Below are 16747 nucleotides of genomic sequence, written 5' to 3'. Positions count from 1 at the left end.
TCTCTCAGTGTGGACCTGTGCGACGCCTCTCAACTCTCTATCCTGTTTCTCTAAGTGTTTCCTAAGTGCTGTCTCCTTTCAACCACTCCACCAAGAGTGTGATTATACGTTCAGTGTCTTTACAGCTAGGTCATAAGCCACATGATGGTGGGTACCGTGTATCTGTCTTATTTCATTGCTGTAGCCTCAGTACCTGGTACTGTGCTTGCACACAGTAGGTATTTAAGGAACATTTGTTGAAGGAATGAATAAATGCACAATTTTATATTGGGCTGATTCATGCTAAAAGAAAGAAGACCAAAAGCTGAAGTTAAGACCCTAAAAAAAAATTTCACATGGCTCTTTTCAGTGTTAAATTCAGGTTTCAATCTCTAGAAAGATAAGTCCTTCTATTTCATTGAAGTGAAATAGATAGAGCAGCAATTTTGTTTTCAATGATACTCATATGTGGCACTAGCTGAACCATTTTTGTATTAGACAATACATTTAAAATGGAGAGAATAAAGATTTTTATCTTTAGCTTTTTTTATATCAGAAAGATGACACTATTGTTCAAATAGCAAGAAATGTTTTTCTCTTTTAAAATTTAAAGTATGCATATTATAATTTTCCTATCAAAACAGGATTTTTAGGCTCTCTTATATTGGAATTTCTTAGTAACAAATGGTAGTTGGGAGTTTTCCTTCAGTTTGTAATGTAACATTACAAAATGATTCACAATAGCAATTTACCTGTCCATTTCACAAAGTATGCATTTTCAAAGTATTTCACTTAGCAGTAAATAATGCACTGCCAGAGAGATACTATATTGTATCGAATAAATGACTGTCCTTTCAATGCACATACTGTTGATCCTTGATTTTCCCACCAGAATTCGTAAATGCCCATTCACTACTGCCTGCAATTAAAAGAACTCTTACCAATTAATTAACTTGTCAAAAAAAGAACCTTTTAACTGCATCAGCACCCTAGCTTCTCTTTTGCAGTAAAACTGCATTTTGGGGGGGACTCATACATATTATAATGAAAATTTTCAATTGGCTTAATTCTTCTGGGAGCAAACATTTTTCTAGGATAACCGCTCTTCTTGGGAAATGAATTTATTTTCTAGGACACAGGATAATTTACTTAAATAGAATTTTGCCATAGGGCTATGCTGATCAACTCTAAACTAACAAATCTTCATTGCACCATTTGATTGCTTGTTACAGATTAGAAACAGCCAAATATTATAGGGTTAAAGACTGGTTAATGCAAGATAATTCACACTTAGATAACAGTTTCTTTGGAACTGCTAAAGCTTCTAAATGATCTCTTTTGGCTTTTAAGTCATGCATTATTTTCAATACACTTCCTTCTAAACCTCTTTATCTTTTGGTGTTAAGTTCAATTGTTTTTTGGAAAAGCACAGTAGTCACTCTGTATGCATAGTGCCTCACTTCTATCTGATCTGATAAACCAGGGTCCTGAGACCCATATATGTGAAATAGGTGAATTAGAAGAAGATTGTTTTCACCACAAAAATACCTATTAGGTAGTGTGTGCTGATTCACAAATATAAGAATTTACAAATAGCTATATTTTTTACAGTCTATTCATTTCACAGGCAGAAGCCATAGCACAATCTTTACAAGAATAAGACTTGAAATAATAGGCTCGATAATCACTGTCTTAAAAAGCCCATCATAAATCCCACAGGCATAGAGACTGTGTTTCAATTTACAGATTAAATTTTTTTTTTTAGGTAGCAAATAATGAAAATTAGATCCTGCTGAAAGAGAGACTCCAAAAAAGCAGAACATTTTAGGTAACAAACTCTTTGTTTCCTCTGGTCCTTCTTAAGAAATGATTGTATATTTTTGCTTGATCCTATATATTACCACCTCTCCCTACTGTTTCCCATCCCAGAAAAGGAAGAGATTAAAACAAACTCACAAACAGAAAAGAAAAAGATTAATTATAATATTCCTCAAATATTTGAGAAAGTGAGATGTTGGAGGAACAGGCGTTTAAAATAGTTGCAACTCACTACAACAACTCAAAACCTGACAGTGGCAACTACATCGTTTTTATTTTTGATGGTGTTAAATTACTTGTGAAATGGTAAGACTGTTAAGTAGTTACCCACAAAGTCAATGTGCTCTTGGACTACCAAAATAGATGTATATTCTCAGATCTAGAGGAAAGGAAGTGATGGCCCATTCTGCATCAATGCAGTCACTGTACACTCAGAACCTCACTCACTTTTCAGTGGTAAACTTAAGGAGAAATATAGGCAAACCTGAATACATTTGGAGGAGATGAATCAAGGTATCTGGCGATTTGAATAGTAAAGACAAAAGGGTAAACACTAAAAAGGAAACTCAGGTAGGACATAAGAATTTCCTTTAAAAATATGAAAAACCATGATATAAGAGTTACATGAGTCCAAAGAGTAGAACTAGACCGATGGATGGAAGTCACAGCGAGCCAGATACAAATCATGATCAAAGCTCTTGGAAAGATGGAGTAAGTATCCTTGTATTTAAGTAGTGAAATCCCTGTCACTGGAGGTGTTTAGCATAGGCCAACGACCCTGGAAGATGATATGAGAAGATTCAAGAAACAAATGGATAGTTGGATTAGATGGTCCCTTCCTCTGGTATTCTATAATCTCTGAAGCAAAGTGATTAATGAGTTTTTTCTTTATCTACAGAGATTCAGATTAAAAATTGGCTTGTTTCATAATTTAATAATTAATAAAAATATATACCACCTCAAATTATAATTTTGTAGCCATTATTCAGCATTTTTGGGAAAATATGTATAATTTAAATGTGTGTGTATATATATATAACTTGCTTTCCATGTTGACATTTAGCCATTTAGCCAAGACTTTCCAGAGTTTATGCTAGGATCTTCCGGTGATTTCATTCTTTTGGACCTCTAGAGAAATAACAGGTTCAATTCAACAGTAAGAGGGGATCAGAGGTAAGGAAAACACCTAAGTGAGTGCACAGCTTGGTGTCATCCCCAGGTCAGAAAGGTGGACCAATGACCTGATGCCAAAAGCCTAATGATTTATGCTCCATCAGAGACCTAAACACTTAGGTGCTGGAACGTTTCTCTAATGCCAAAAGCTTTAAACGTTTTAAGAAGAGAGAAGATGCTCTTTTCCAGTTCCTTCTTCCCATTTCTTCTTTTGAAAACTCACTGAGGGCTTCTTTTTTCTTTCTTTGATTCTCATAGAAACGGCTATCCTGAAGGATAACTTTTGGAAAAGTCTAGCTGTTTACTGTTCTTAAAATAATTATTAAGAAGCCAATTCACAATTTACCTTTTGAAAGACAAAGACAAAATTTAATTTACAAAGAGCAATTAAAATGAAGGAAGATTGAGCAATTTGTAGACATGGGCAAACCCGTGGACGAGTACTTACAAAAGGCCAATATTTACAATTTACAAGACTGGTCATGCTGACTAGTAGTCCCAGTCCATATAACTGCTGTTTTTTTTAAGAATATAAAAGAATGTATAATTTTAAAAGTATGATATGTTTATTGTAGAACACTTAGAAACTACTGAAAAATCTAATGAAAAAAAATCCTCCTACTTTCACTACCTGATTGAAGGAAACTATATTTTTGTATATTCACTATCTGTAATTAAATATAATGAAAATTGAATCATACTCTATAATTTTGTGTCTTTTTTAAACTTACGTATTGTGAGCCTTTTCCCATGTACAGAGAGCAAACTCTCATTTGGATACCACATCTCTCCACAATGCCTACTAAAGTGTTGACTATTTCATACCTCTCAGATTGAGCACACATTATATCTGACTTACTAGATTTTGAGTATTTCATGCATAGGAAATGTATAAATCTTATTTATATTGAACTATGTAGGACTTCTAGAATGCCTGATACATAATGGACACTAGACAGGTTTCTTATTTACTCTTTGTGAACTGAATACATACCAATTAAAATCAACCTACTGATTAAAAGAAAAATCCTGAAATGGATATTGGGAATCTTGAGGAATTTTTAGCTCAGGATAGCTCCAGATAAAAAATTAGATAGATCAACTCTATACTTAGATGATTTTATACATGCACACAGACACACATCCTTTCTATCTAAACAAACCACTCAAAGTCTTACATTTTTAATGAAATCTTCCATGAAAAACGGAGTACCCAAGCTGAACTCTCCTATCTGTAACTTTCATTACCAACCAGTAAGTATTGTCCTCTTGAACATATGTGTTAGGCTCTTATCAATTCCCATCCTATAAATACTATCATTCTTGATGACTCCTAGATCTCCCATATTATATGTGCAGCCCAATCCAATCCCCTAAACTTTAGACTGGTAAATCAGTTGCCTTCTAGCTATCTCCACAGGTGTTTCAAAAATCATAATTCTCAAGATGAAAATGGCATTTCTCTCATCATCTGTATTCCCTATTTTGATAAATGTTTCTACCACCACTATGAACTAAATTGTGTCCCTCCTCCAAATTCATATGTTGAAACACTAACCCCCAATGTGATAGTATTTGGACATATGGCATTTGGGAGGTAATTAGGTTTAGATGAGAGTAAGGTTCTCATGATGGGACACCCTTATAAGAAGAGACACCAGAAAGCTTGCTTCCTCTTTCTCTGGCTTATACATTAGAGGATAAAGCAAGAAGGTGGCTGTCTGCAAGCCAGGAAGAGAGCCCTCACTGGAGAACCAAATCGGCTGGCATCTTGATTTTGGACTTCCCAGCCTCCGTAACTATGAGAAATATATTCCTGTTGTTTAAGCCTCCCAGTCTATGGTATTTTGTTATGGCAGCCTGAGTAGACTAAGACAACCACTAAATCTTTCTGTAAGTCTCAAATATGGAAAACTTTCTAGACTCCCCCTCACGCTCACTCATCACATCTAAGTCTGTAGTCTAGTTAACATTATCATACCAATTTAAATTTCTTGGTTTTGATATTATACTATATTTATAGAAGATATGACCACTGGGGGAAGCTGGATGAAGGATACATGAGACACTTTGTATTATTTTTGCAACTTCCTGTGACTTCATAATTATTTCACGATAAAAAAGTTAAAAAAAAACACACCTTCTGTATTATTTCAACTTCTAGTAATAAGAATTCTGACAAAGAAGTGTGTATGATGTTGGAAGGTATTCACTGTTAAGAGAATCATTTTGTATTCAAGCCTGATAAATTTTGTATTCAAGCCCAATAAATTTTATCAAAGTGAAGTCTTAAAGAGTCTAGCTGATCTTACTTCTACAAAATCTCATGATTTCTAAATAATAAATAATATACCTAAAATATGATTACATTTTACTTCCTTAATTATTCATAAAATTATTTAAAATCATTCAATAAAAATACAGGAATAAAAGAAAAATCTTCGGCCAAACAAAATGAATTTCATGCCTCCAAATAAAACTTTAAAAAATACACAATATGTTGCTTTTAATGTTAAAAGCAAGTCATTTAGTTTTCAAGTACATCTAAATAATAATAGAGTTACATTTCTATGCTAGATCTGAACATACTGATAGAATAAAAGACTCCAGCTTTGAAACAATTCAGTTTCACCTACAGATTTATTTTTTAAGGCTATTTTAACTCTGCATTGATATTTCACTAGCAGCAGGAAACTATTTGCCTGTCGCATTACCATATTCCTTGAGATTTATTCTTAAATACACTATAGATTATCATCATTATATTGTTCATACTATAAGCAATGAACAGAAATTCTCACAGTGGAGAGGAACTAATCCCAAACAACTAACCAAAGGACTAAGTGCCTACACTGAATTATTTTGGAATTTACAAGAACAAATTTTCTACACTTATATTTCTGCAAAGAGTTTGCCTTACGAAATCTATGAAAGAAAAGGCAAGAGTCATATAATGACTTTTGCATAGATTACCTTTTATCCAATGGCAACCATTTGACTTCCTCTAAGAGAAAGCATTGGTGGTCTAGTGGTTAAGATTTGGTGCTCTCACCGCGATGGCCTGAGTTCGTTTCCAGTTTTACTGTGGTAGCTGTGATGCTGAAAGCTCTGCCGCCAGTATTTCAAATACCAGCAGGGTCACCCATGGTGGACAGGTTCCAGCGGAGCTTCCAGACTAAGACAGACTAGGGAGAAGGACCTGGCCACTCACTTCCAAAAGATTGGCCATGAAAACCCTGTGAATAGCAGTGGAGCATGTCTGATAGAGTGTCAGAAGGTGAGAGGATGGTGCAAAAAGGGCAGGCAGGGTTCCGCTCTGCTGTACACAGGGTCACTAGGAGTCGGAATTGACTCAATGGCACTAACGACAACAAAGAGAAAGCATATTAAAATCACATAACTTGAGAATTGAGACTAGCATTATGGTTTTGTTTCATTTCTCAGTCTGTCAATACTATTTCTTCCCATCCTTTCTTTCTTTTCCTCAGACCTCCCTGTGGAAATAGGTTCATTCTTTTATTTTCCTTCAAGATGTATTTTCCTTTGAATAATACCCTTTCTTGCATTTTGGGAAAACCAGCAGATTGTTGGAATCATGCCAGCGGTATGGCCTTTTCAGGCTACAAGAGCTTTTTTGGATCCTGACTTGGTCCTGGAATAGGTAAAAGGCCAAGGAGATGGAATATCAAATATTCTCTAATATAGATACGGCAAACAATCTGGTCTTATCTGGAGAAACTTTCGGCACTGCAACTCAGCGATCTACGAGTAGATGAGGCCTAAAAGAACAAAAGGATGCAGCTGGTGGAAGGCATTAACACAGCAGGCCACAGGCCTGAATATTAACATGAGAGGCCATGAAGTCCTTGGAGTTCTGAGAATGGAGTAATATTGGTAGTCAGACCTAAAGACAGAGAATTACTAATTCGCCCCAACTTTTTCTGCACCCCCTACTCCCCACCATGGCAAATACTGGAAGTCAGACCCCTGATAGTAAAGAGAGTAGAAACAATTATAACTAAGGAGATCTTTAGTGAGGGAGAAAACAATGAACTTATGTTGAATCTTTAGATGTTGGTTACATTATTTGCAGTTTAATGACAAATCTTTAAAAATTCTATTTATATCTCCATAGCTGAAGGCTCTCTTTTAGTATAAAGTTTATTATTTGCATTAGTGCATTTTTTTCAGAATTTTGGGCTACACATAACATTAATCCAGGCAAACTTAGAAAGAATGAATGGCCTTTGGCCCTTTGGAAACAACATCTATATATTATTTAAACATGTGGAATGGCTCTTCCTTTTAATCAGAAAGACTTAAAATTACAGCTTTGAAAGGTTAAAAAAATCTGAGATACTTAAAAATTTACATGTAACCCACTATTACCAGGAAGGAAAAACATAAAAGTTTAATGAATCATTTTTGTTTATGAAATGTAATTAATTACTGGCTTAAGCAAGATTTTATGCTTTATTCTCAGGAGTTATTGAGTTGAAATTAGGTTCCTGGCGTGAAATGTAAATGTAACTGGAGAAAGTTAAACACATTTTCATTTATCCATATGCACAGAAAGATATAATCAAGGCAATTACGCTTCACAGAAACCAGGGTTAACACTGAAAATATTTTACAACACACCAGTCAGAACAGATGCTAGCTAGAACTATTGGTAGACCCAAAATAACAGAAGTAAAACAAAAAACCATTCCATAGACCATAAATTTTCTGTTTTTTTCCTTTCTATTATAAACTTTTGCTAGAATCTGACTTCTTACCATGATCCGTATATACGTACATATATACTAAAAGGAGGCAGATGAGTCTCAATGAACTTGTTCTTTATTACCTCCACAAATCAGTTTTTGATTTACTAGGGATTTCTAGGAAGTACATCACATTATCTTATTTTTTTACTGCATCTTTTAGGATTAACAAAAACAAAATAAAATAAAAGAGTCATTCAATAGCATCCGCTAATAACCACTGAAAACTGCATTGATCTATTTGGAAACAGTTCAAAACCTAGATATTAAAATAAAAATCATAGAGACTTAGGACTACAGTCAGTGAGAGCCTTCATCTTGATACTATCAAGTATCTTGATAGTTGATACTTTCACTTGATACTAGAGAGGAGTTTTCTCTCTAGTAGTTTTTAATGTACCATTTTTAACTAGTAATTTGAATTACAAAATATAATTACTCAAGAGGTTGAGTGTAGATGCTTTAAGAATAATAGTAGTTTATAGAAAAAAAGTCTTTGCTCTTGAGATTTAGTATGAGCAATCTAAGGAGAGTGTAGACATGATGACCTTGAGAAAACAGCAGGCCACAGAAATACTCTGTGCCTAAATTTTGTGTCATAGCATTGTTACCTCGTTTGTCTCTGGTGCATAGATGACTTGTTTAAAAAAGCTCACATTATATACATTTTCTACGTAACTGAGGTAGAGTACAAGTTACGACATAGCACATTGTTTCTTTCTTTCTTTCTTTTTTTTTTTAGACACTTTCCATGTTTACATAATCTTTATAGATCATGCCCATACCGAAAAGAGACATCAATACCAACTAAAGAAACAATAGTTTTCTCCTCATAGATCCCCATAACTGAAGACTGCTATTGAGTGTAACAGAAAGTTTTACCAAAAATATGTTGCTCTCACAGTTTTTAACTCTAAGCAGACTTCAAAAAAATATCTATATCTGCAGAACTTAGACGACTTACTGCTTTCCCCAAAAGGTCTCTAATGGTGAAAATACATATAATTAATGAGACTATTAAATATAAATTATAGATTTAATTCTATTACACCTCATTAAACTTAGTTATGGTAAAAGTTGCGGATCTCAGCTCCAATAAAATCGTGTTCTTTTATAGTCTGATGAGCTGTTCAGAACTTAGTTTTTTTTTTGGTGAGGAAGATTGACCCTGAGCTAACATCTGTGCCCATCTTCCTCCATTTTGGATATGGGACACTGCCACAGCATGGCTTAATGAGCAGTGTGTAGGTCTGCACCTGGGATTTGAACCTGCGAACCCTGGGCCACGGAAGTGGAGCACGAGAGCTTATCCACTGTGCCACCAGGCCAGCCCCAGAATTTAGTTTTTTAAAAGGAATATCTGTAGCATTTTCTAACAATTTCAGCTCTATATTCCTTGATAACTCAAATTTTTCTCTCTTTAAAAAAAAGTCAGTGCTCGCTTCGGCAGCACATATACTAAAATTGGAACGATACAGAGAAGATTAGCGTGGCCCCTGCGCAAGGATGACACGCAAATTCGTGAAGTGTTCCATATTTTTTGTAATTAGTATTTTGGTGGTGAACATGATGTAATCTATGCAGAAATAGAAGTACAATGATGTACACCTGAAATTTTTACAATGTTATAAACCAACGTTACTGCAATAAACAAAAAATTAAAAAATAAATAAATAAAAATAAAAAAAAGTCAAAGTTTATTTTCAAAATAATGTTCATTTTTATTTCATGGTATTCTGGAACTTCTGCATTCTGGTGTGAATGATATTTTAGTATTCAGAATTATCTAATTTTAATGTCAATCTTATTAACCTTAAAAATCTATAAAATAGCTTGATCTTTGTTTCTGTTTATTTACAATACTGGTTTTACAAAGTATGAGTTTACTTAAGCAGGATAAGTGGAAAAAATAATGGTAAGATAAAGTAGAAAAAAGCATAAAAATAATTAAAATGTAAATGAATAGAAATATACTACTATATAGTCGTATTTTGCTATAGTTGAACTTCAAATTTAACTTTGAACTTCTTGGCAGCCAAAGTCATAAGGAACACAGAATTAAATAATGAGACAGAAAAAATATTTCAATTTTTCCATAGAAAGCAATCCTTTTGATAATTTAATTCTTTGGAAAGCTAGTATGTGAAAGGGTTCATTTTGTTTAGACAGAGCAGCTTATAGAGCAGCAAAGGTGGGGTAAAAGTTGTAGTTACTTCAACATACTCATGGATTCATTTTTAATGCCTTCCTTTATTTCATTTTTTCTGAGGCTTAAAGGAAGAATATGCTTTTAGCTACATCTCCGAAACAGCTACAACTGTTCCATGACTTGTAGGTAAATAATCATCAATATTTCTAAACAATTTACAAAGTACCTTCACATACACTTTATAATTCGTCCTCATAGTAACGTATTGAAATGGATATTATCTGCCTTGTACAGATGAGGAAGCCATGGCTCAAAAAGATGCACTTCTACAAAGTGGCAGAGTCTAAACCTGCGCTGTCCGATATGGCAGGCACAAGCCACACGTGGCAACTGAGCACTTGCAATGTGGCTGGTCTGAACTGAGATGTGCTATAAATATAAAATGCACTCTAGGTTTCAAATACTTGGTATGAAAAACTGAATGCAAAATATCTCATTAATAATTTTTATTGACTACACGTTGAAATAATATTTTGGATATAGTGGGTTAAATAAAATATATTAAAATTAATTTCAGCTATTTTGTTTTTCTTTTTTTTAATTTTTTTTTTGTGAAGAAGATCAGCCCTGAGCTAACATCCCTGCCAATCCTCCTCTTTTTGCTGAGGAAGATTGGCCCTGAGGCTAACATCACTGCCCATCTTCCTCTACTTTACATGGGATGCCGCCACAGCATCGTCTGACAAGTGGTGTGTCGGTGCACGCCCGGGATCCGAACCTGGGTCACCAGCAGCGAAGCGCGTGCACTTAACCGCTACACCATGGGGCCAGCCCCTGTTTTCCTTTTTTTAATGGGACTGCTAGAAAATTTAAATCTACAGATGTGGCTCACATTATATATTTTTTGGACACACCTGTCTAAACTAAATCTTAGAGCCCTATTTGACTCTTTCCTGATATCCTGTACTCTTAATGTGCATATTAATAATTTCGTAAATAAATAACCCTTTTAGTAAAACTCTCTCAATGGTTGCCTTTAGTAGTTGCAGCTTTCACCATCTGTGGTAGAAACCTTACTCTATGTCCCTCAAATTTAGCCCCCCTGTTCTACATAAACAACATTAGAGACATTTGAAAATGATCATAATATTCATACCATGTTTTATCATCACAATGTGTTTCAAATCTACAAGCCCCTTTAATGCCATAGGTACCACTTTAGATTAACCAAGTCATCTCTGGCTAGATCACTGCACATTTATCCCACCTGACTCCTTTTCTCTATCATTGCATCTTTCTTCTTCCTACCACACCTCTCACCTCGGAGCTAGTACCTAATAGCATCTTCATCATTCAGTTACAGAATCGAGCAGAGATGCAAAAAACAGCTAAGAAGGCCATTTTAGTCCTCAGTCAATCCATTTAATGAAAAATGCAACTAGAGATATGCAACTAGATACCAACTAGATATGCAACTAGATAATCAGAGAAAAGTTTTTTGTCTACTTTTTTTTAACTCTGTTTTCTTAAAAACATATGCTGCAATTTAAATTTGAGAATGTTTATGTGTTTTCCAAAGTATTCCAAGGGATATTAATTCCAATGCTTCAGAAACAAAGGGTTATTTGGTCAAAGTGAGCCATGGAGAAGCTGCATATTCTATCTTTCTTTTGGAAAGTCACAAAGTACATAAACATAACAAAGAACTTTATGAAGTCCTGCAATTAAAAAAACCATTTATTAAAACTGTTTAACACACATTTTCTACACTTACTTGATCATGAAATCCTATGTTTCTGCTTAACATCTGTTGGCATCCAAAGACCTACTGTACTATGGGATACACTTTGGGAAATGCTACTTTAGATGAAAAAAGTTTCCATTTTCATGATGCCTGATATTGTCCATTTTTAACCAGTAACATAGTTAAATGAGGAACGTTACAACACCACAGGCATAGAAGCCCTTAATAAATATTGTTTCTGATTACTTTTGCCCTTGTTCCTGTCACTTTGTTAATTTATTTTTAAAATTTACTTTTTCATGCTTTTGAAAATATTGATAGCTGGAAGTAGATCTTAGATTGGCCAAAGACCCAATGTCATATCAATACATTAAATAGTGCAATGACCTTAAAAAGCAATGAATCATAGATTAAAGCCTATACTTCAAAGAACTACAGACGACACAGTACAAATGAAAACTTAATTTTGCTTTCTTATTTGACAACATGACTTATATAATGCAGATTTGGGGTTGGGAAGGAAAAAAATATTGCTTCTCCTCCCTCCGTTTTTTAAAAAGCAGAGTCATACTGATCCCTCTTCTAGAGTAGCAGGGAACAAACGCAATATCATTTCTGAACATAACTCAAGTCACTACTCCAATTAATCTGTGATAGTTTTGAGCAGATGCACCTTGAAGGTACACTTGGAGGGAGAGAGAAAATTATTATTTCAGGAGATCTGAGGTTGTATTTAGAAAATCTAAAGGGAAAACTAGTAGACTTAATGAGAGAAAAAGTATTAGAATTAATCAGAGTTCAATAACGTGGCTTGATACAAGATCTAAAACACTGCTTAAATCAATAATTTTAATAAATAAATACCAAAAATAACCAGTTAGAAAATTTAATAGAAAAAATATGGTATTTACAATACTAATACAAGTTGCAAAATACCTAGGAATAAAATTAACAAGCTATGTCCAGAAGATACATGATGAAAACTACAAAATATTACTGAAGGACATAAAAGAAGGCCTGAATCAATGGAGAAACATACTATGAGACTGAATAGGAAGAATCAATATTACAAAGATGCTAATTCTCCCCAAACTAGTCTAAATTTTAACACAATTTTAACTTTACATTATACCAAGAAAAGAAAATATGAGAGTTTAGCCAAGAGAATTTTGAAGATGAATAATGAGGGTAGTCTTGACCTACAAGTTAGTAAAATGAATCATAAAGCTAGATAAGTATTTAAAACAGTATGGTATGGTTTTAACTCCTGAAGTTGATAGAACAGAATAGAAAATCCAGGAACAACAAAAATAAGGACAATTTAATATATACAAAGAATGGCATTTTAAATAAATAGATAAAGTTTGGGTTATTCAATGAATTATCTAGGTCTAACTAACTATCTACTTGGAAAAGATATATTTAGATCTTTACTTTTCACCACCTACAAAAGAAATTCCAGATGCACCTACTATGAAAACTCATAAAAACTTTATACACATATGAGAATAAAATATAATGATATCCTTTATAGTATTGGAGAGGAAAAGGGTTTATTAAATATGACACAGAACTAGGAAAATGGGCAAAGATTATGAACAGTATTTCACAGGAAAAGAAAAGAAAATTGGTTAATAAACCAGTAAGTACATGGAAATATTAACTTCAATAATCAAAGAATGCATTCTGTAAGTGTTTGTTGAGTACTGAATAAAAGGAAAATAAAAATTTATACTAGAATGGCAAAGATGAAAAAAAATTAGTACTAGTATGGGTAAAAATGAGCTCTCTCATATTCTCTTAAAGAGGATGTAAATGGTGCAAAGCTGTTAGAGGGTAATTTGCAATGTATTTCAAAATTAAAAATGAACATGCCCTTTCAGCTAGTTATTCTACTTGCAGAAATTATTCTACAAATAAGTCATACATACATACACCAGGATCAGTAGAAGGGTGTTTAGTGTAGCATTGTACAGAAAAAGCCTAAAATCTATGAGATAGAGTATTCAATAGAATTCCCCACAAGATGAGACAGATCTATCTATACTGACATGTAAAGATTCCAAAACATATTTTTAAGGGAAAAACAAAAGGCAAATTGCAATAGAATGTGTCAAAAGTGTACTGAAATACGCATGCATGAAACTTGGTTGATTAGATTACACAACAAAATGTTAATAGTGGTTATCTCTGGGACATGAGATCAAAGGGGAGGAGGTGAGTAAGTGAGGAAGCAACTTTTATTTTCTATTATAGGTGTTTGTACTATTTTGTTTCTTAAAAAAGAAAAGCAGATATTGGTTTTATAAATTAAAAAAAAGAAAAAGAAAAAAATTGAAAGAAAAACTATGAACACAGAAAAGCAAATATTTTTGACACATGTTTTCCTGGAAAGATAAGGAGATGATTATACTTAAGCAGTAGATGTATATTCATCAGAGATTTACAATTTGAAAATAATTTGCTATTATTTTATTACATTTTCCTAGCCAAGCCACTTAACTTTAATGGCTCAGTTTACTTAGCAACAAAATAGATATACAAATTTCAAAGGAGAAAGTTTTGTGTAGTAATTAGTGGTTATACAAAAGTCTGCATAAATACCATATTTTATTTTATCAAGTGAAAGTTGACTCTCCTGTGCATTATTATTAGGAAAGGCTACTCAGAGCAAAGGAGAAGTCAAATTTTCCAGTACAAATCCAGAAAACCTTTTCTTAGAATCTGCTTCAATAAAATAATAAACCTGAGCATGAAGAACCAAGTGATTTCCAGAAGCTTATTATAGAAATCTAATTATCTCATTGCACTGATATTTCATACACAGTCATTATTACCAAACTATTAAAATGCACATTTGTTGTCCTTGAAATAAGAAGATAATCAGAAGATTCTGATTCTTCATTAGTAGGAGACAACTATTTCAGGGTTTTATGGGTTATTGTTATGCCCAGGCTCCCTAGGTCCAATGACATATCAGCAAAAAATAAAGGCCACTTGCTCTGACCATACCAGGACTATGAGTCAACAATCAAGAAAGTCAATTCAGGGAAATGTCTAAGAATTACTATTTATCTTGGTATTCGTTAGCAACTGCAAAGACACTCATTCTCCTTAATAAAATAAAATCTCGATTTTCCCAAGCTGGCAATGGCATAAGAACTTCCACACTGAGGTGCATCTTGAGCATAGTTTCTCTTATTATCCAAGAACTTCTTTGAGATTTTTCTGCTAACTGCTATTGCCACCACCACGTTGGTACACTCCTCCTCTAACTCTCTTTTAAGTACATATGGTTGAGTGTATAACTGCCCGACGCACAGTAGAGAGATGATTGAACAGTTAAATATGACCTAAGGTTTGTAATATCAACAACAAAAAAATCTAGATTTTAATATGAAACTACATAATCTCATTTATATAATATGGCTTACTGTTTCTAGGGTTTTGTGATAGGCAGAATTCTTTTTTTTTCTTTTATTACTTTATTGAGATCATAATAGTTTATAACATTATGAAATTTCAGGTGCACATTATTATTTATGAGTCACCATATATATGTGCCCCTTTTACCCCTTTTGCCCACCCCCTAACCCCCTCCCCTCTGGTAACCACTAATCTGTTCTCTTTACAGAGGACAGATTTCTGTCCATGTGCTTGTTTATCTTCTAAAAATGAGTAAAATAACGCAGTGTTTGTCTTTGTCTGGCTTATTTCACTTAACATAATACCCTCAAGGTCCATCCATGTTGTTGCAGATGGGACGATTTTGTCTCTTTCTATGGCTGAGTAGTATTCCATTGTGTGTGTGTGTGTGTGTGTGTGTGTGGTAGGCAGAATTCTAATGACATCCCCCCAAGATTCCCATTCTGTGGCTACTCAATCAAACACTAATCCAAGCATTGATGTTACAACTGGGAGATTGTCCTGGATTATCCACACGGGCCCAATGTAATTAAGTGAGCCCTTAAAAGCAGAAGAGGAAGATGGAAGAGTCAGTTACAGAGTTGAAGCAGAAGAGGGAAGCAGAGGAGAGATGAGGCAGAAGAAGTAAGAGAGCTTGGAAGCAAGAGAAGAACCTGACTCGACATTGCTGGCTTTGAAAATGGAAGAAGGGACCCACGAACCAAGGAATGCAGGCTCTAGAAGCTGAGAATGATACACAGCTGAGAGTCAACAAAGAAGTGGGGACATCAGTCCCATAACTGCATGGAATGGAATTCTGCCAACAACCTGAATGAGCTTGGAAGAGGATTCATCTCCAGAGCCACCAGAAAGGAACACGTCCTGCCAATGCCTTGATTTTGGCCTTGTGAGACTGTAAGCAGGGAACCAGCTAAACCACGCTGTGTCTGGACTCCTAGCTAGAGAAAGTGTGAGATAATAAATTCATGTTGTTTTAAGCCCCTAAATTTGTGGTAATTTGTTACAGTAGCAATTGAAAACTAATATAATCTCCCAGATGCTAATCCATCCTCATTTCTCACCTGCTTCCATATGGTCAACACCATAATCATTCAAGCTCCTTATCTGCAGTTCTGATATCTTCCTTTAAGTCTAGAACCAAAAAAGCAAAGCCCAAATAGAAATGCATTATGGAGATACTATCACTAAATATCACTTTGCCTTGGTCTGTAACTACCTTATATCCATGTACCCAATGTGTGTGCTTCTTCCTTCTTTGCATGTGTTACTAATTTGAAGAGACCATCTTTAAGCATTTATATTTATTTCACCTTTATAATCATTTACATTAGGAAAATTTTTCAGTAGCACTTCATCTTGATTGACAAGTAAAAGCTGGAAATTGAGCATATATTTGTGAGATCTTATTAAGCAAAGAGTCAGCTTAGTTTTGAAAAAAGTAAAAATATTACGTATAAGGTATATAAATTTGCCAGCCTAATGTGCTCTCTATGAAAATAGCTATGAATTTAAAAAGAAATTTTCCTAGTACAAAGGCAGCATGATCACATTATTAAACAATGAACTAGGTTTTATCTTCGCTTAATTATTAATATTACTATGAGACCTCGAGAAAGTCATTTAACATTTTTTGCTTCGATTTCACATTCATGAAATGATTTTACCACCCGTCTTATTCTAAGTGAGAAAAGT

At 34.1% G+C, this 16747-nt stretch overlaps 1 protein-coding gene and 1 non-coding gene across 9 annotated transcripts in view; one reads left to right on the top strand and one right to left on the bottom strand.

The window, feature by feature from the left end:
* Positions 1 to 16747, bottom strand: part of RIMS2 (regulating synaptic membrane exocytosis 2) — a 618814-nt gene that overhangs the window by 54409 nt on the left and 547658 nt on the right. The window lies entirely within an intron of this gene.
* LOC131419758 (U6 spliceosomal RNA) lies at positions 9171 to 9277 on the top strand. The gene has a single exon (XR_009223334.1). It is a non-coding gene; the product is annotated as a U6 spliceosomal RNA (small nuclear RNA).

The sequence above is a fragment of the Diceros bicornis genome, chromosome 21, assembly GCF_020826845.1.
Source record: "Diceros bicornis minor isolate mBicDic1 chromosome 21, mDicBic1.mat.cur, whole genome shotgun sequence".
Classification (NCBI taxonomy): Eukaryota; Metazoa; Chordata; class Mammalia; order Perissodactyla; family Rhinocerotidae; genus Diceros; species Diceros bicornis.
The sequence above is the reverse complement of the archived record's forward strand: the minus strand, read 5'-3'. Positions and strand labels throughout refer to the sequence as shown.